This window comes from Astatotilapia calliptera, chromosome 15 (assembly GCF_900246225.1).
Source record: "Astatotilapia calliptera chromosome 15, fAstCal1.2, whole genome shotgun sequence".
NCBI classification, from domain to species: Eukaryota; Metazoa; Chordata; class Actinopteri; order Cichliformes; family Cichlidae; genus Astatotilapia; species Astatotilapia calliptera.
In genome coordinates this window covers 31,031,218-31,051,660 of record NC_039316.1, presented here as the reverse complement: position 1 = coordinate 31,051,660, position 20,443 = coordinate 31,031,218, and the positions used below count along the sequence as shown (strand labels likewise).

The 20,443-nt window shown below is 37.4% G+C and overlaps 1 protein-coding gene across 2 annotated transcripts in view; it reads right to left on the bottom strand.

The window, feature by feature from the left end:
- Positions 1-20,443, bottom strand: part of bach2b (BACH transcriptional regulator 2b) — a 95,249-nt gene that overhangs the window by 49,998 nt on the left and 24,808 nt on the right. The window lies entirely within an intron of this gene.

The following is a 20,443-nucleotide window of genomic DNA, read 5'->3' as shown; positions in this document are numbered from 1 at the left end:
AACATAGCCCGTGTTTGTGCAGTTGTGCCTGTGATGTTGTCTGTTTGATAGAGACATTTGCACATTTCAGATTTTTCATAACAAACAGGAGGTAAAGCAGTGGCCTCAGTCATACACCCGTTCCAGAGCAATTAGTGTGTTGGTACCAAACCTGTGATTTATCTGCACAGAGGTGGTCCAGCTGTGTCATGGCGCCATTAGAGCAATCTGTTCAAGCAAACTGTAGCAATCTGACTGCTAATATTTGCTGTGCACTTTCACATTATGTTAGTACACAGTGTGGGTATAGAAAACTGACTGCTACTGTGCACTTTTTCATACAATCGCATAGCATTCAATAAAAAAAAGCCTCTTTGATAAGACATTGAAAAAATGTCAACGTAATCACAATCTATTATCTGAAACAATCTATACAAATAATTATGAATTAATTATGAATTAATGAACCACACAAATTATTAGAAAGTAACAGACTACTGTGTGATTTCAGCTGACACAGTTTTTGTTTCTAATTTTGTTTATATGAAATGACATATTGAAAGCTTTGTTTGAGCCCTTACAAAGACAGATGTGTGTCAAGTCATTGAATTTTCCACAGGTGGACAACAAGTTGTTGTAATATCTGACAGATGAACAAAGGAAACAGGAAGCGTCTGACCTCAGTTTTAAGTTTCATGTTGCGAATACTTAAATACATGTCATATTTTCTAGTTTTTAAAAAACTAAATTTGCAAGGATTTCACTTTGTCATTATGGGGTATTGTGTAGAATTTTTTAATCCATTTTGGGATAAGGATGTAAAATGACAAAACCTGGAACAAGTGATGTGTGAGTTTTGGGATGCACTGTATGTGGCCTTATAGAAGCAGCAGCAGGCTAGATAACTTGGTTATAGTCTTTGCTCTGCAAAGATCTGTTTTAATCTCTATAACTATGAATTTCTGTTTCATTAAACAGGGCTTTGTAACAAGTTCAAGAAGAATCACAGGCTGCAAAAGCAGGCAGGTATATCGCTTGGGCAGCACTTGAGTTCACTACAACAGTGTACGCTCTGTCCACAGCACAGGGGCTGATGGCATATAGGTTGCACAATAAGTGTGATTGATTTTTCCATCATGGCTTGAAATTACTAATCCAATAATTTGTTGAAAGAACCACATCCAGAGGAAACTGCAGAGCTGTGTGTTTTCACACATTGATCATCTTCTGCTGTAATTTTATATATGATGCACTTTTGTTCTCCAGTATAACATAATGCACCCATACAGCCCCAATGACTCTGCAGCTTGTGAGGGTAAATAAGCCAGTGCTATGTCATTTGTTAGTGTTAGTTTTATAGCTGAGAGCAGCAAGGCTGACTGATGAATATCATGTCAAGCTTTGAGTTCACATCTCCACCTGTCAACACATCCCTATAAAAACAAACACAAAACTATATAATAAAAGAAATATCTCCTGATACGAGAAAACACTTACTTTTCTGGCTGTAAATATTCCTTTCACTTTGATATTAATATAATTAATGTATATATAATATTAATGCCATACTATATAGCATTTTGCATTGTTGGAATGGTGACTATAGTGTTTCTAAACTAATGACCAATGGCTCTAAAATAGGTAGCCAGCTAAAGTTAGCTTCAATTAACATTAACAATCATTTCAATTTCAATTCAATTCAGTTTTATTTATACAGCGCCAAATCACAACAACAGTCGCCTCGAAGTGCTTTATATTGTAAAGTAGACCCTACGATAATACATACAGAGAAAAACCCAACAATTATATGACCCCCTATGAGCAAGCACTTTGGTGACAGTGGGAAGGAAAAACTCCCTTTTAATAGGAAGAAACCTCCGGCGGAACCAGGCTCAGGGAGGGGCGGGGCCATCTGCTGGGAGATTTGTCGTCCTTATTAACTATTCTAGCTAAAAATACATAGAACTGCATTGCTTTGTATGCTTTCAACCAGTGTATGAGGTGCTATTTTCCAAAATATATAAGGTTTGTAAAACATCACCAAAGAGCTCTGGTAGGAATTCTGGTGTTTGTGGTGTTTAAAGTATTGCAGTGTGCGCTGCCACAAATGATAGTGAGGATGATTTCAAGTGTGTTCACATATTTTTGTTGTCTTCTTTTAAGAGATAAGGGCTTAAACATATTCAGTTCAATGTAGTGTCCAGTACTGGAGGAGTTGTTTCCCCCTTTAGAATGTGCAGCTTTTAAGCTAACATCCTATAGTATTATGAAACCCACAAAGCTAGCTAGCTGGCATTTGTGGCTTCTGTGCAGATGTGCTGTGGCTGATTTGTGCAATATTGTGTTATATTGGTGCTTTTTCAGTCTGAGACAGTTCTGGGTTAAATGATTCATGATTTAAATTCACATTAAATGACACACATTACACATTAAGTCCACCAGCTTTACACTTAAATCTCTTAAGACTATTCTGTTTCTCAGTGGTCACTCACAAATACTGAAACATACTGTCCTCCATCTTAAAGGTCACCTTCTGCTGCCACTCCCACTCAGCCTCAAGTCAAGTGCAGAGCAAACACTACACTGATTGATGGAGTAGGAAAGCTTTCCTCCCAGATCAGCCCCGTTGAACCTCTGGGGAAGAAAATGCAGACGCAAGCTGCTGCTATTTGTGGATGAGAGACAGCGCTGGCTAAAATGACATGTTGGACCACAGTCTGCGGGAGGAGGTTAGCTTTTCTAGTGGCACACAGTTCTTGGAAGGCATGATTGATGCACATCTCTGCTCGACCGTCTTAATCGTTTTAGCCTGTCTGTGGCTGTGTAGCCATAGTGTCCATGTAGCCACAGTGTCCATGGCCTGTGAGAAGGCCACTCTTAAGCTCCAAATGGGGCTAAATGGCCCTTCTTTATTCTGCTGCTGTTTCCTGACTGAGGTCAGCCTCTCTCCACACCGCAAATTACTCCCTAAAAAGCTGGCAGACAGGGCTGTGCAGAAATTGCCATTTATTTGTTTATAGGTTGAACTGTGCACTAAGACCCCTATAGTAAAGGCTATTTTTAGCTGCCTAATCCTTCAATAGATTTATAATCACTCAGGCTTGGCCAAACAGCAAAAATAAACACAAATATGTAGACTGGGTTTGTAACTGACCTGTCATCGTTTTTGCACTGCTGCTTTTATTCAAGAAAAAGACCCTTTGCATCATATAGACCTACTTATGAACTGCCAGATGTCAGCCTTATTGTGGAACCCGAGATAATTTCTGGGATATAAACCATGATTCTGAACAATAAGTAACTGGGAAGAGTAGCAGTGTTTGTAATGGAGAGTGCAGACTGTATAAGGTTTACAACTGTTTCATTTTCTCTCATTTTAAATGTATTTGTGATAGATGGAGGCAGTCGAAACCATCCAGTAAAAAACTTAAATACTACTGACTACTGATGCCTTGAGGCACAATGATTGAAATGTAAACTAGTGATGTCATCAGTCAACTCTTAAAGGGAACCCCGACTACTACTAAGTTACTCTAAATATGTTACAAATGATCTCCACTACATACTTGAGAATAACTACAATTTTTTTTTGTTATTCATTAAATCTTTGTTGTTTAAAACTATTTTGGAGCCGTGGGAGTGGCCATGTTTTTTCGCACACAATGCATTCTGGGACGATGACGTGTTTTGGTTGTCGGCAGTATAGGTGCTTTCGTTCAGATAACCGGTTTTGTTTTTATAGTGTAGCAACCGTATTAATTAACTTGCCTATTAGTGACCTGGTTACGACTTGGTAGACCAGCACTATCCGGTCTTTGAGTTTGACGTTATTAGCCATGTCTGGGCCCAAACTCCGCTGCAAAAGTCAAATGATCACTGCAGCATTACTGAGAGTTGAAAAACTGTCTAAATGTGTTCATTTGTAATAAAATGATCAGTGTGCCTGCTCTGCCAGGTGTAACAATTAAGTTTAACATCCAGGCATCCATGAAAACTGAATTTTTGACACTTAACTGAGTTAGAAGTTAGCAGGGAGTTACCTCATTTGCTTCCATCTAAATATAATATACCATGTTCTGACTGAGAGATTTATTAAACAAATTAAAACGTACAGCTCTGCTATCACTTCCAACATAAATGACGACAGGAAAGTAAACAGCAGCGACGTTTGTAGGGTTACTGAAGTTGGGCTAGCTGGTATATAATGATGCGCTACGTGACCGCTAGTGCGACAAGCTATGCTAGCATAACATAAACAATAAAGCTGGAGGACGAATGCTAACGAACGGAGGACTTTTTCCACTCGATAAAAGTTAATGTGAGCGTCCCCACATTAGGGGCAAATGCAATCGCATGGCAGGATGCTGTAAACGGACCAAACGTCAGTCAGGAGAACCACCAAGATAATCCATCCACAATACAAGGTTAGTCATTAATATACTGCTGCATGGCTGTAGTTACATCATAAGGGTTTAAAAACTGAGCTTTAAAATGATTCGCGGTAATAAAAACCATGAGAAGCCAACAGTGATCACTGACTGTTTTTAGGGGCTTGTTGAGATTAAATCGAACAAGATACAAAGCATTAAAACATGTTAAAAACACAAAAGTCTTATTAAATGCAGAACACTTTGGGCCCAGAAGCAGGATTCATAATGTTATCACTTAAAGACTGGTTACCGGTCATGGAGGCTAACAAGGGCTGCCCAAAGAACATCTGGATTAAGACATACGGCTTCAAAAAGTTTTGGTGCTTTACAACAAACCTTCTCAGTCGTCGTTGCCATTGGCAAGCAGTAGCCGCATAGATACCAGTAGTTTTCCCTGACTCTCGCATCCTCGTGTGACGGATTGTTTTCATCTTCATCTAAACTAAGTACTGATTGACTATTTTCATTCTCTCTCTCGGATTACTCTGGTTCAAACTGGAAAGGTTGAACAGAAGCCATTTCCAGTGCGCTGCTAACTGTGAACTGGATGCGGTGCAACCGTATGACGTCACTACCCAGAGTGCATTGAGAAGTAAATAACAATGGTGGCCTACTGGTAAATCGGTTTTATATAAAATGTGCTTAAAAGGAAAACATTTGGCGTATTTTAATACCACATATGTGTTATTGAAAGCACAGTACATATTTTAGCGCAAACATGTCTTAATAGCCGGTGTTCCCTTTAACCTTTTTCAGCCTAGGAGTCCCTACACCAGTCCAGACCAAAAAGTACTTTAATGCATCTGCAGGCCACTACCAAAACAGACATCTACACTAATGATCTACCCTTTTTTGGGTGGATGAGCAGGTCAGAAGAAAGAAGGCAGCTCAAGTTTCACTGGAACCCGAAAGAGGTCATTCATTGGTTTGTGCAGCACACTTTACGGCAAGGTGCCACTTGAAAATTACAAAACCAAACTGTTTGTTGAAGAGATTCTGCACTCAGTCGGTGATTCCAACTCTTCCAGTGTCTGATGGCGTCATTAATTTGCTTGTGCAACTTGTAGAAATGTCTCTCCTGCTTTGCACAAACTATATGAAGCACATTTTCTCCTCTGTAATTGTAACTATTTATCTATGATCAGATATAGACTGTACAAACTTTTATTAGCATCCAGTTTTATCCCTAATTAGTCAGTGTCATCATTCACTGTCAGGAACATTAATCTGCTGGGTATGGTCTGAAAGGACATAACCATTTAAAATTTCCTTACAATGAAACTCCAAAGATACGAGTGTTGTACTGTTGTTTTTCAAGGATGAATGTGTGAGCAAAGTTTACTGCTCACATAGTTTAGCAGTTCCTCACTTGCTTTTTGAGGAATTTTCCACACCCCTCCAGACTATACCTGTCAGAGTAACAGCCCTGAGTGACTCAGAGTCTATTCAACAGACCTCCAAAGACTTCAGGTTATTTGAGGGAAGTGCTAATGTGACCTCAACAATAGCTGGAACATTCCATCTTAAATCATCAAATATTTAGAACATGCTTTGCTTGAAAATCTCAAATCTCTGTCAAAAAATGTTATATTACATAAGTTAAATTATTTATAAGTTTTGACACATGAAATTGTAGCTTCATATATAAAATACTTAAAAAAATGCTACTTCCACCCACTTTGAGAGCAAGTCATGATGCTACAAAAATTCAACATGAACATGACTACTCCTGGATTAAATATGATAACTTGTGCCTGATTCCTGCTTACCTACCTATAGCAGTCACTGCATTATGTTTATACTTGGCTGAGGGAATTCCTTAGTGTGTGTGTATCTATCTATCTATCTATCTATCTATCTATCTATCTATATATATATATATATATATATATATATATATATGTATATGTATGTATATACAGAGGTGTGGACTCGAGTCACATGACTTGGACTCGAGTCAGACTCGAGTCATTAATTTTATGACTTTAGACTTGACTTGAAATAATGTTCTAAGACTTGTGACTTGACTTGGACTTTTACACCAATGACTTGGGACTTGAATTGGACTTGAACCGGTTTACTTGAAAAGACTTGATATTTCACCCCAAATATAAAATTTAACATGCATATTATATAGAGATTGAAAATGTGACGTCATTCAGGGATAAACCGCAAAGGATTCTGGGAACTCGTGGCAAGAGGTACTAGCGCACGCAGGCTTTCAATTGAAATCAGTCACACAGCGATAAAAAGAAACACAAAAATGTCAAGAAGCTTTTGTATTATTAACTGCAATAGCCGGTCGCATGACAGCCACGGGAAGCCGACGGGTAAAGAGATCGGTTGTTATCGGATTACGTCGTTGAAGAGAAATTGTTCAAGCCATGTTTCCGAAGTGACAAACAGGCGACGGATGGCCTGGATTGCAGCCATTCAAAGATCAAATATAACGTCCCAGAACACTCCAGCTCACAGGTTAGTCTGCTCCAAGCATTTACACGAAGGTCAGTGTTTTTTAGTAGTTAATACGTCATTTTCATAACATAATTGGTGATATAGGTTACAAGGAAGTCTGGCGCTGAACAGAAATTGTCGCGCTATGCTCCTTTATTTATTGTGCATAAATAGTGAATTGTCCTGACACAATATTGCGTTTCGCTTCTGTTATTATGGTACATTGACAAAAACATACTTTTATTCACAGGATAAAACAGTTGTTTTGTATCACTAATTGCCCAGTACGTTTACAGCATACAATATTATTGTCACTGCTACATTTCTGTAACGCGTACCAGAAATTATTTCCACTACTAATAAATTACCCTTGAGCTCAAAGGTCCTATTAATAAACGGTTAACGAATGTGTATTTATGAAGACAATTTGTGAGACTGGTAAACTTATGATAGGTACGATGGTCTTTCGTTCTACACGGTGCATTTCAAGGTCCTGCACCCATCCGGCGGTAAACTGTACCTGGGCTTGTTGCAGTGACCTGAAGTTACTAAACTTCATGAGTGTATGCACTCACTCCAAGAACCATATAATTATAAATATGCATATAAATATGCTACAATGAGATAGCTGACTTCATCTAACTAGCAAATGTTGTCCAGGCTACGTTGGTGATGCAGTTTTTTTTAATATGTATGATATTTTTGTCATGCGATTTTAAAGCTGGTCCTACAACCGCATCCAAGAATAACATGCAGCTTATCTCAGAACTGTCGGTGAAAATTATTCTTGGAGCTAGGTTTAATTGAGCTGCATTTTAAAGAGGTGCAATTTCACAATTTGTGTATATTTTCTAAGTTCACTATTTTGTCATGTGTTGAGAAAAACACAGATTTAAAAATTACATGGTCTAAGATTTACATTTAGCATATAACTGCAACATGCTTTTTTCGGGGTTTTTTTTTTTTTTTTTTTAAAGACTCGAAAGGACTTGAAATTCAAAATTTCAGACTTGTGACTTTACTCGGACTTTTACACCAGTGACTTGAGACTCGACTCTGACTTGCCTGACATTACTTAAGACTTGACTTGAGACTTGAGGATAAAGACTTGAGACTTACTTGAGACTTGCAAAACAATGACTTGGTCCCACCTCTGTGTATATATATGTAGACAATACATATTCTGTTGTATTTTTAAGTTTTGCTATAATTATGTTTACGTGTGAAAACATTTACATTTTAATGCTTTAAAGTATATTTTAACTGGAATGTTAACCTGGATTATCAGACACTCCAGGACCGTGTGTCTTGAAAAGGCTGATAGATTAGGTCTTGGAAAAAAAATATGAACATTTTTAACTCTCTCTTTTAACTTTCTCAATTATAGTTGGAGTGAAATCTGAAAACTCTAGAATTTTCTTCTATTTGATAGGGCAATCCACTGATAATGTATTTTTTGCTCAGTCTAGGATGACAGTTAAAACATGTTTTATTAACTGTTGTTAGCAAGAATTCCAAGTTAAAAGGTATTCTATATGCTGTATCCCATTAAAGAATTGTCATTGGTTGTAGAGTGACTTTTCTGACTGGTTGGTTGGTATGGGCTCAAAATGTGGTCATAAATATTTTGTACTTGTAAAAAAGATTTGTATGTGTAAAAAAGATTTGTGTGTGCGTAAAAAAGATTTGTATGTGTAAAAAAGATTTGTGTTAGAAAAAAAACCCCTGCAAGTTACAAGTACGGATTTTTGACCCTATTTTTCTTCCCTTCATCTGATTGGTCAATGTCATGTCAATCACAAATGTAACAATCCAATCAGAGAGCAGATGGGTTTGGCTGTCGGAGGGGCGCTTTTTTGAACTGCAGGTCCTTGAAGGGTGATACCTTTTGAAGCTGGAGGATCGCTATATAAATATCCGATAGTAGCTAGGTCCCCTAACTTTCAGTAGCTGTTGAAAGGAAAAAGTTGTGGTATATCAGTGGTTAGAAATAACATTATTACTTTAGGATTAGTTTAACACAAAGTCAGGGCTGACCCAGGACCATTGCTGTGAGTCACAGTGCGCAGCATAAAAGTCCTTTCACATCGGACGCAGGATGTGCTGCTAATGCTAACTAAAAGCAAAGGATCCAGAATTTGTTATGCTGGCTGCTGGGCTCTGTGGGTTTTTGCAGCAGCTCTACCTGTACTAGATGCACCTGCTCCATGTCTTTTCTATCTCTGACTTTATGTCCTCTACAAGACTTTGTTTTTTTTGCTAGTTCTGCAAATGTTCAATAAAAACATGTATGCTAATTCATAACGAAGAAAGCTTTGTAATGAAGACTGTCATTTCCAAAACACTGCCCGCCCCCACCCCGCGGTCCGCAGCGCTGTTGAAAAGGCTGTGGAAGTCCCTGTATTAAACATGTAGACCTGTGACATAAAAATCACCAAACTCGGACGACCACAGACTGTTTTCCTTCGTGGTGATGAAGGAAAACGCTGGGTTGGCATGTAAAAGGGCATTTATTCCTTTCAAAGAGCTGCAGTTCAAAAAAAGCACCCCTCGACAGCCAAACCCATCTGTTCTCTGATTGGATTGTTACATTTGTGATTGACATGACATTGACCTATCAGATGAAGGGAAGAAAAATAGGGTCAAAAATCCGTAATTGTAACTTGCAGGGGTCTTTTTTCTAAGTCCACACACAAATCTTTTTTACACATACAAATCTTTTTTACGCACACACAAATCTTTTTTACACATACAAATCTTTTTTACGCACACACAAATTCTTTTTACACATACAAATCTTTTTTACGCACACACAAATTCTTTTTACACATACAAATCTTTTTTACGCACACACAAATCTTTTTTACACATACAAATCTTTTTTTACCAGTACAAAATATTTATGACCACATTTTGAGCCCATAGGTTGGTTCAATGATTGATTGTAATCTGCAACCCACATGGGTACAGAGCCCATGTGGGTTGCAGGGGATCAAATGCTTATTTCAGTCAATGACGTGTGAATCAATTTATAACTTTTACGCAATATTTTTTCCCCTGTACTTTTGGTCAATATTTTGTCTTTGTATTTTAAAATAAAACTATCATAAAAATTACAAAATGTCCATTTCTGTTTCTGTTTCCTTGAGCAAACTCCCCTTCCCTCACTCTATAACTTTAATACATTTTACATCAGATTATTCTGAAGTCTTTCACGTCCTTTGTGTCAAGTCACAACAAACACTTTATTGCGAGGTGGTAGGGCTGGGAGGCAGGGGAGGGCCTTAAAGTTGACTCATAAAACTCACAAAGCACCAGGGTTGCCATATGACATATATCGCCTACCATTCTAACACACAGAGAAACACACATTCACACTGCTCTGAAGGAGGTGGAAGCTGTGGCAGAGGAAGATTAGTTCGTTTGGACTTTATTTCACTTCCCCATTCCCACACAAATAGCACAGTGCAGTTTGAAGACATTTCTACACCCATGCAAGACATCCCTACTGCACTGCAGGAGCAGCCAGTGCAATCAAATCTCTAGGTTTGCATGAAAGAGATAAAATTAACAAATCAATTAAACTTAGTCACTGGAAAAAAAAGCCTTCCAGGTCATTCTTGTACTGTACTTACACAAGTGTAGTCAAATTTTTGTCCATTTCCAATGCAAATCAGCTGGGTTCAACAACTTTGGGAAATAAATGTACATTTCCTAAAATAAAATTGGTTTATCGCAAATAAGGAACACACATGCAGTTCAAAAGAGAAGGTCATAACAAAAACAAATATGATAGAGCTGATTTTTATCATAATGTTGCAAATCACTTTTTGTTTCTTTTCATTTTACATGGCATTGAACAATTTACTATCATAAACGCCTAATTGGGTGTTTATGATAGTAAATTAACACTAGGTGCTAATGTTTAACGCCTAATTAGGTGTTAAACATTAAACATTAGCACTAACAAATATTTATTTGGATATGTCCAAATCGTGGTATTTACAGTATCAATACTACAGTACATAAATTGACATATTAACTCTTGAAGCCAATTTACTGTATTTGGAGACTATATCAAATATTTAATATTGTATAAATGACTTTATAAATGTACCTGAGGTGATTTCCAGCCATGTGAATGGCTTTACACCCGTTTTCTTTAGGTGACAGCTGACATGTTCCCTCAGTCATACATAGATTTAAATGCATTTGCTGTATTTAAATATAAAGTGAGCTCTATGGTTGTTCTTACAGCAAGGGGATTAGGTACATTCAGAAATATATCTTGGGGAGAATGAAGTTGCTGAAACTCTGCATTCCTCAGCCAGTTAGATTATTCTGTAAACTAACCAGATTTTATATCCTCTATTACATGTCTTGTGAAATTCCGAGGATCAGAATGCTGAAAAGAGTGCACACAAATAGCGGAACACACACACACACACACACACACACACACGCACAAACACACGGACACACACACACACGCACAAAGAATGCTCTAGTGTCTGAAATGTTTTTTTCACCCTGTGCCTCTGAGTCACAATATGAAGGAGGAAGCCAGGAATGAGTCAGAAAATGTTCCACAATCTTAATAGTACATCTCAGAACTGCATGAATGATTGTTAGGGACTGTTTGTCTCTAGATACAATAAATAACTCCAGTGACGAGACAAAAACTTGCAATCTGTTGACTGGTCATTTTCATTCTTCACTAATGAATGTTGCATAATGCAACAAAAGACAAATACAAATTAGAAATGTTGTACAGTGGGATAGAAAAATGGAGAGTTTACAACCATCTATAGTTTAATTGAGCAAATCTGCAGATACAAAGAAGATGCATTGTCTGATGCTAATCCTAAATCACTCTCTTGTGAAAAATCTGCAAAATATATATGGCCCTGTGCGCAACCGCTCTTTGAAATTCTACTCTATGCCATAAATTAATTGGCTTTGCAGATGAAAGAAATCTGCATTGTTAAGTGCTAAGTGCTGAATTGAGAGGCTTAGCAGAGCAGCCCCACTTCAAAGCTCCACCGAGTACATTCGGTATCCTCACTCCGCTGAGAGGGCGAGGCATGCTTTGAGGGGGGATGGAAGCAGGCTTTGACTCATGTCTGTCTGTCCTACTGACACGTCACTTGAGAATTCCTTTTGTGTTTGATTAGATTTCAAAATCACTTACACCTTTGCTATTTTAACTGAATTGCAGTGCAAAATTCAGAGCTAGGAGCTGTTGTTCGTCTCTATACTTAAAGATTAGCTTTACCAGATATAGATTTGTATATTCTCTAAATGTGGTAGAAACTTTGCTTTATAAACGAGTTTAAAATGTGTTTTGTTTGTTTTGTTAATTTTGTTAAAGAGCATTGTTGGGGGCAACACAAAGTAGCGCATAACTGTAGTGACATTACACTTTTAAGTATCACAGTAACGTGATTGGTAATTACATTATGGTTACAATTATGTCCTTACTTACGTCACAAAGGTAAAAGTTGTCTATAGCTAAGCTTGGCACTCGCTTTCAGTTCATGTACAAGAGGACGAAAATGGTGGTGTGGTACAGGAGCGGAGATAAGGACATGACTTTTTTGCACAAATGGACAAGAGCACAACGGTAAACTGGAAACTGCATCGATGACAGAAACAACCAGATTATACTAAACCCAAATAAACATAAAACCACTGAGGAATTTATAAACACAATGCACTGTATGAACCTATTCCCTAAAATTACTAGACCTACCAGGATTACATCACATTGTGCAACTCTCATAGAAAACATTTTTACAAATGACATTGAAAATAAGACTGTAAGTGGACTCCTGATTAACAACATAAGTGACCATCTTCCAATTTTTACAATCTATGATAGGAATTACAAGATCAATAAAATGGACAGTAAAAAAGAGTACAGACGAGTAAGAACAGAAGAAAGAATGAATGCATTTAAAAAAGATTTATTGAAGGAAAACTGGGGTGAAGTATATCAGGAACAGGACGTTAATAGTGCTTATAATAAATTCCTTAGAATATTTACATTACTGTACAATACCAACTGTCCAATAAAGCAATATAGTAGGAAACAGAAATATATGGACTGTCCATGGATAACAAAAGGTCTGCAAAATGCATGTATAAAGAAAAATGCTCTATACAGAGAGTTCTTAAGAACGAGAACTAAAGATGCTGAAATCAGATACAAAAGATATAAAAATAGGTTAACTAATATACTTAGATTTAGTAAAAAGGAATACTATAAGAAGCAATTAGATATAAATAGAAATAATAATAAAAGATTATGGGAAATCCTGAACAGTGTTATAAAATGTGGGACTGGACAAAAGAACTATCCCAAGTATTTCATTTGTAATGACCATGAAGAATACAATATGGATGTTGTGGCAAATAGTCTCAATGAATTCTTTGTAACTGCTGGACCAAATTTAGCAAGAACAATCACTCATCCTGGGAAAGCACAGGAAAAACCCGATACACTGATTGACAGAAATCCATATTCTATGTTTCTCACAGCCGTTGATGAAAATGAAGTTCTTGAAATTGTCAAAAAATGTAAAAATCACAAATCTTTGGATTGTAATGATATTGATATGATAGTGGTTAAAAGAGTCATTGAGGCTATTATAAAACCATTTACATACATCTGTAATTTATCATTTCAAACTGGTCGATTTCCAGACAGAATGAAAATAGCAAAAGTTATATCTCTATACAAATCTGGAAACAAACACCATTTCACAAACTACAGGCCTGTCTCTTTACTACCTCAATTCTCAAAAGTTCTTGAAAAACTGTTTAAAAACAGACTGGAAAAATTTATAGATAAACATAAACTACTCACTGAGAGTCAGTACGGATTCAGATCAAGCAGATCAACATCATCGGCACTATTAGAGTCAATAGAATACATCACAAATTCCACAGACAAAAAGCAATATGTGGCTGGGTTATTCATAGACTTGACAAAGGCATTTGACACTATAGATCATGATATATTAATAAGAAAACTGGAACGTTATGGTGTCAGAGGGGTAGTTTTAGATTGGGTCCGGAGTTATTTAAGTGACAGAAAGCAGTTTGTGAAAATAAATGGTGGTTGCTCCTTATGTATGGACATTGCTTGTGGTGTACCCCAAGGGTCAGTTTTGGGTCCAAAATTCTTCAACTTGTACATTAACGACATCTGTAAAGTGTCCAAAGTATTAAAAATGGTTCTCTTTGCTGACAATACAAACATTTTTTGCTCTGGTGATGATCTGCAGAATTTATTGGAGGATATGACTAATGAAATAAGTAAAGTGAAGTTCTGGCTTGATAAAAACAAATTATCATTAAATTTGAATAAATCTAAACTGATGTTATTTGGAAATAGTAGTTTAAATACAAATGCAAAGATTCAAATAGTGTTGATATTGAAAGAGTCAGTGAAAGTAAATTTCTGGGGGTAATAATAGATGAAAAACTTAACTGGAGAGCTCACGTAAGATATATTCATTCCAAAGTATCACGAAGCATTGCAGTACTAAACAAGGCAAAACAGGTATTCGACAGAACATCACTTCATATTCTCTACTGTTCACTGGTTTCACCATACTTAAGCTATTGTGCAGAGGTCTGGGGCAATAACTATAAAACCACATTACATTCACTTTTTACTCTTCAAAAAAAAGCAATTCGAATCATCCACAATGCAGGTTATAGGGAACATACAAACTCACTATTTTTGCAGTCTGAAATATTGAAAATTGACGATATAGTGAAATTCCAAACAGCACAAATTCTATTCAAAGCAAAAAATAAAGAACTGCCAGGTAATATTCAGAGTATGTTTTTTTTGAAAGAAGGAAGTTATAATTTAAGGGGTTTTTGTAACTTCAAAACAATGAAGGTACGTACTACAAGAAAAGGCTTTTGTGTTTCTGTTCATGGAGTGAAACTATGGAACAAACTGAATATGGAATTAAAGCAATGTCCAAACATAAAACTGTTCAAAAAGAGTTATAAAAAATATGATCTTCTCGATCTATAAAGAAAAGGAAATTATTTAAATTAAGTGAATGTCTCTATTTAAAAACAAACAAACAAACAAAATATTCATGATGTGATATTATAGTATATAGTATATCAGAAATCTGTTCACTATTTTTATTACAAATTATATCAGTAAGGAAGCTGACTAAATATTCACTGATAATTTATGGCAAAGGGGTGGGATTAAATAAGTGTATACTTCTTCCCACTCCCTTTCAACATGTAAATTAATCAGAATGGTTTTTTGTATGTAATTTGTATAGTATTTTTTTTCTCTCTTATTTCTTTTCTAAATGTACTTGTATATTGTTCACATGTTGAAATAAATTACCAATCAATCAATACTGCTACCAGAATTTAGGCTCTTTGCAATCATCTGCATAGACAGCATGTTAACAGAAAGCTAGCCAAGAACCCAGAGTGATTTTAAAGCTGAGTTCATGCCAACCCCTGGCCCAGCAGCCAGAGCCTGATCTTCAACAGGTAACAAAAGCAGCGATGAGAAGTCAGACTTGTAGCCTCTGTTTCTACCGGTAGGATCACTATGGCAACTGCCTTGATGTTTAATCTTTTCTTATTGTTGTCAGTTTTGTGTTCATGCATAAAAACAAAAACAAAGCTTGTATGTGAGTCCTCATTAGGATAGGGATTTGTGTTGGCGTGTGGGACTGTAGCCTCAGGTTTATATTTTTACCTGGTAATTATGTGACAATGCGCTTCAGCTCATCTTATACTGCAAGGAGAACGTAATGTAATGTAATGCGTAATGAACTGCCAAGGAACTGTCTCTGGTGAGTAATTAAGTAATGCATTACTTTTAAGAAAGCAATGAGTATTATTTAATACGCTACTTCTTGAGTAATGATAACAACAATGTTAAAGAATATAAAACATTAAAAAGTTATAAGAATGAGAAGCAATGCTAGCAACTTGTGGCTGTAATTGAGTGAAATGCTAACGTTAACATGCTAACATGTTTGTTATTGGCAGTGTTAAAATACTAACAATAATATAAAGCTTGAAGTCTCAAGTTGTTACATGTATTTGCTTGAATGGGACCCTTGGCTTTGCATTTTAACAAGGTAGACCTAGAGGAATTTTTTTCATAGTTGGTGTCTTATTTGCTGACTGGCATATTTTGCTATTATTATTCTAGCACCAATTAATTATGTTTTGTTTCCAAAGATGTAAGAACTTTGATCAAACTATTCTGTTTGCTGCCAAAACACTGGCCCCTTAGCAGAAGAGACAAATCCTAAATTATTATAATGCAGATAATTTGCAAAACAGTGTCAAACAGAGGTCTTTCACAGACACAGGGATCAACAAATTGAGCACTGATACTCAGAGTATTGGTTCAAAGTGAGTGAATTTATCTACAGTATCTATGTTGGGGACATGGCTGATGAAAACTTAGATGTCAAAGGGTTAACAGGGTATCGGCTCCACCCTTCATCTAATCCCATCCATCACCAATAACCACAATCCGTCAAATCTTCCTCTAGATATTTTACCAAAAATCCAAAGCCTGAACCTTATGATAGAGTTTCAGGGGAAAGAAGTAAATTACTCGTATGGGATGCTCAACAATGCACACTGGCAATGCAGCTGAAGGGACCTATCAATGAGTTTCTTTCTCCCCAGGGAGCTACTGTTTACTCAGCACAGGCTGGGCTGCAGAGCAGCACAATAGGTCTCTGAACCAAGTATTGATGTCATACTACTCATCTCAACATTATCCCTGCTATTGATTAGTCTGATCTCAGCCTGGAGTGCTGGGAAGCAACAAAACACACAGTTCTTTCTCTTCTTTTTTTCCATTGACATCCCACTGACTCCCACATAATCTGCAAAAAACAAAAAATGCTGTAACCCAGCCTCCCTTCTCACACCCCACATTGATCAGCACCACACTTATAGAGCTGAGATTCTAAAGTGTGCAATCACAAAGAGTAAGTAAAAGCTTTTCATCCCTCTTAGCTGAATTGGTTTTGCTGCAAAGCAATCATTAAGGAGACACAACTTGCAGCTCAGAAAGCAGTTGCTCTCAGTCTGCATCATGGATTTTAGAGTAAACCCCTTGATAACAATATTGACATGTTACTGCTTCTGTCAGATTTGATGTTGACTTGAGAAATATAAGTTTGTGCAAAACATTCTAACGGCTTGCAAATTACTCACAGAGAACAGTGAGTTGCCAGAAGATTTACAGTAAGTGGAAAATGTGATTCACCCACTGTGATGCTTCAACCCCTAAAAAAATCAGTGGAAATGTAGGCTGCGCCTACTACCAATCATTGTTTCCACACAGGAAAATGTACAGGGGTTTAACCTATTTAAAAAAAAATCAGTCTGTATCACATGCCTGACTGCAGGATATCTGTCTGTGCTGAGGAGGGATGTGGGCAGAATGATGCTTTCATCTAATTCTATGGTATTTGGTGAAAGGATGTATTGATAGACAACAAGGTTTTCTGCAAATTGTCCTTCTAGTGGCAATTTCTGGATTTTATTTTAACCAGAAAGTGGAGAACAAAATGTCATGTTTTAATAGAGGGAATGTTATTTTATGAGAGATGTTTTGTAGTGTAACATAAAGTCAAATCAAGAGCCATGTTCATTGGATTGTGGAGCTTAGATTCTAGAACCTGTGACATGGGGTAACTATTCCCCAGCTCCTCCACTCAGCTGGCTCTCTGCCTGGACTCTGTCACTCACTCAAAGACAATCTAGGGCGGTGGTGTCGAACTGCAGTCCTCGAGGGCCAGCATCCTGAAACTTTTACAACATGTGTCCCTGCTGCAACACACCTGACTGCATGCTGAGGTGGCAACCCTAACCCTACTCGAGTCAATTTAAAGAAATGCAAGTGTTTGGAAAAGTACTTGTTCATTCACTTTATAAATGTGCTGCTGTATCATGAATCAAATGGCTGAATTGCCACCTCAGCATGCGGATGATCTGATATCCTCGTGTCGGTGTTGTTCCCACATCAACATAATAAATGTTGTTCCAGGTTCAACATTGCAAGTGACCAATCACATTGTTGTGACGTCCCCCTTTTTTGCCTTTGAAAAATACCCCCTTAAAAAAAATCGACTTCACTTGTGAGAAGAGAAACCGCTTCTGTGCCAATCCAGGAACTTAAATACTTTGCATTTCAGGATACTTTCCTTTAATAAACGGTAAGCATTATACATATTGTCCTTACAGAGGCGGTTTCTCTTCTCGCAAGTTAAGTAGGCGTTTGTTTTTTTTCAAGGTCGCGGATGACGTCAGGAGAAGGTGATTGGTCACTTGCAATGTTGAACCTGGAACAACATTATATATGATGACGAGGGAAAAACACAGACACGAGGATATCAGATCGTCCCTAGCATGCAGCCACGTTCTACGGAGTCTTGCTAATGACCTACTAATTGTATTCAGGTGTGTTGCAGCAGGAACTCATGGAAAAGGACTGGAGGTTTGAATACACTCATCATGGACCTTCAATGAGAATTCACAATGAGTTTCTTCATGATGTAAGAACTAACAGGAGCCATCTCTGAGCTCCAGCCCCAAACTTTGCTACTGTGACGTTGGCTTGTTTGGAGAATTCCTCAAGCAGTTTTCTCTTCCAGATCAAGTTTCCATTTAAACTGCACTTTTTGAGCAATTTTAATTTTGAAACGTCAGAATGTGTTGTCTCGTCTCCTCAAATACCATATACACCTGGCTCACTATTTACATCCCCGAAGGTGGTCTGCAGTCTAGTAGGGGTGCCTGCGTAAGAACCAGTCTTTCATGATTTTATCGCTCAAGAATTCGTTTTTCTGGGCACAGAATCAACATCAGACACGTCATCACAATCCTTTTTGGTTTTAGAGGAAGGGAGGGTAGGAAAGGGCTCACAGAGCAGTTCAACTGACAAACCTACTTGGGAGAAGGGGCTAGGTAAAAGAGGCCTCTGAAAGAGGGGTTGGGGTTTAAATACTGGTCTACAAGGTTTGATGGAAACAGATGTCAAACAGGAACTTGTGTGTTTAACGTCTCCTCTGCAACAAGCTTCCTGATCTGCCTCGACAGGCGCCGGCCTGCAAACTGCTGCCTCATACTTCACCTCGGACCGTCTGTGACCTACTTTCTGCTGGGATGTGGAAAGTCAAAACAAAAAAGTAAGAGAAACAAAAGGCTCACTTGCTTGCAGGATGATTTGGACTGATCATTTTAGGGTAGCGTCTTTTCTAGCTCCTCTGTGCCACAGTGTAAAATCACAGCGTTTAATAATGATTTAGGGGAAACACGTAGTACTGAGTAGCCACAAAAATCAGCACGATATCATAAGCAGAAGAAAAACCTGGTGTACAGTAATACAACATCACATCTTGGAATAAGTTATAGAAGTAAAAAGTTTTTCTGCCGTACAATATTCAGCATACTTTGTTTGTAATCCAAGCTAGTGTTAGATAATGAACTAGCTTGCTAAATTTGATATAACGCAAAATCAACTGCTCTGCTAAAGTCTCAGCAAACAGCTTGATTGAAATCTAGATATTCCCTCAGCTCATGACATTTATCTGAGAATTAGGGAGAAGGTCCTATGGGTAAACTTTGATAGCATTTGTGTGGATAGTGTATTCCATGTGTGCATATCTTTCCCATCAGCTCAGCTCCACAAGCTTTTTCTGACTGATAACAGCTGGACAAGCTTAAAGCCCATTTCTCTGGGGTGGTAAACATCTGGGCTCAGACACACCTGGGCCCGGTGAGGCCAGAGGCCAATCTACCGATCTATCTGTCTATCAAATCTGAACACTTTTTGTTTTTCAGAATTCCTCGTACTCTTCTACTTCCAGACAGACAGAAAAAGCACACTATGGAAAAAAATGAAGATGATGTTGTGAAAAATGACACAGCAGAGTTCCTAGCATGGATTGCTTCAGAAATTAACCTCCTGACATAACTCCCAGAAATATTTCTGTTTTCATGTTAGAACAACAATGTTAGCATTAATATAAAGGCTAGTAATGTCACTTTTTCCCATGACCAGACACTCAGCTAATATATTATATTTTCAAGTTGAGACGTCCAAACCAACATAATCTTCTCAAGTGGACAACATTTGTGGGAGAACTTCTAAAGCCACTTACTGTTTTAATACTAACTTCAAAAAATCCTAAACATTTGTTTTATACAGCAGGTGGAAGATTTGCTGGTCAGTTACGAGTCTCTGAGATAGTATGGGTCCCTCATTTATTGCATATGCATTATGTATTCAATCAGCATTTTTCCTTTGTTCTAATATAACTCCTAATGTTTGAGTGCCCCCAAGTTTCACACCAGCAAAGTTCACTTTACATTGCTGTTAACTTTGATTATCTTTATAGACCATCTTTACTGTGCCTTTTACATCTTATGTAAACAGTTAAAAAGAGAAATTTGTTTTGTGCCCACTATCGTACTTGTTTTTTTTATTTTTTTAATTTAATGAATTACTAAAGTTGTGTGGGCCTGTGTATCTCTCTGTGTGTGTGTTATAG